This window comes from Poecilia latipinna, unplaced genomic scaffold (assembly GCF_001443285.1).
Source record: "Poecilia latipinna isolate Pla-1442-1.1 unplaced genomic scaffold, P_latipinna-1.0 Scaffold201, whole genome shotgun sequence".
NCBI classification, from domain to species: domain Eukaryota; kingdom Metazoa; phylum Chordata; class Actinopteri; order Cyprinodontiformes; family Poeciliidae; genus Poecilia; species Poecilia latipinna.
Window position 1 is genome coordinate 148,320 of NW_015112817.1, and position 1,158 is coordinate 149,477.

A 1,158-nucleotide genomic window follows, 5' to 3' on the forward strand; every position below is an offset into this window, starting at 1 on the left:
TTATGTTTAATGCATAAATCTAAAATCACTGCCTAAAAACATGATTCTAATGCATTCTGTAAAAGCATCAGTTATGATTTTCCAGATCAGGATACATGTGGAAAAATATTAGGATTTCTTTCAGACCTTTTTCCTGCCCTATAGTCTAAATCCACCCATGCATCTCTTTTGTTCTTCCATTCATCACTTGACTTCTGTGAATGTATCATCCACTATTTTTCATAATTTCTGTATCATTTTTACTTGCAACAACTGAAATGTGAACCATAGTAACTTGAATGTGGGGTTCGGAGAGGAAACAATTCAAGCTGAAAAACTTTTTTTTCCTTTATAAAACACAAGTTGTCCAAAGACATGTAATAGTTGCTCATCTTGTTTTCTTTCTCTGACTGCTCTTGTTTTTTTTTGTTTTGTTTTTTTCCCCCAGTTGAAGGAAGCAGGGGCAGAAGATGCTGAAGCCACTGTTTTTAAAACAACACGGCAGTGTTGTGTCCCCTTGATCCTGAGTGAGGGCTCACACCTTCTCAGACATGAAAGGTCTGGCAGAAGTTCTGGTGACAGCTGCATCCTCTGCCCAAATAACATCCAGGCAAAAAGAGTCCTACAGATTTCAACTCAATTCTCTTGGGATCAAAGTTTTAGAATAAGTAAGAACGACTGTCATCTTAAACAATATCCACAGTTTAGAAAACGGCACACTTCAAGGTAACTTTTCAAAAAAAAAAAAAAAAAAATTAGGTTTCTACACAAGGACAATGATTAGACCGGAGCTGTTTATCTATCCTGGAGAATTAAACTTTCACGAAGAAAGTGATGAGCTCCAACGTGGTCTTTGTTTGTGTAGTGAGGACACACGCAGGGCTGGCTTGTCAGAGCGGTGTGAATGCCTCAGGTGAAACGGCAGTCTTCATTAAGACACATCACATCAAACTGATAATTGTCGCTGTGCAGACTTTAGAGTAATTTCCCACAGAAGGAATCTAATTATTTTTCTTTCGATCACATTAACCGCCTGTTTGGCCTTGTTCACACCACGGTGATAACGAACCACGTCCCTTCGGGAAGGTCTCATTTTGGCACTTTAGTTGTTCTTTGAACTTTTTTTTTTTTTTTTTTTTTTTTTGATTTTTTGAACCCCAAAAGGGGCGGGGTTTTTCT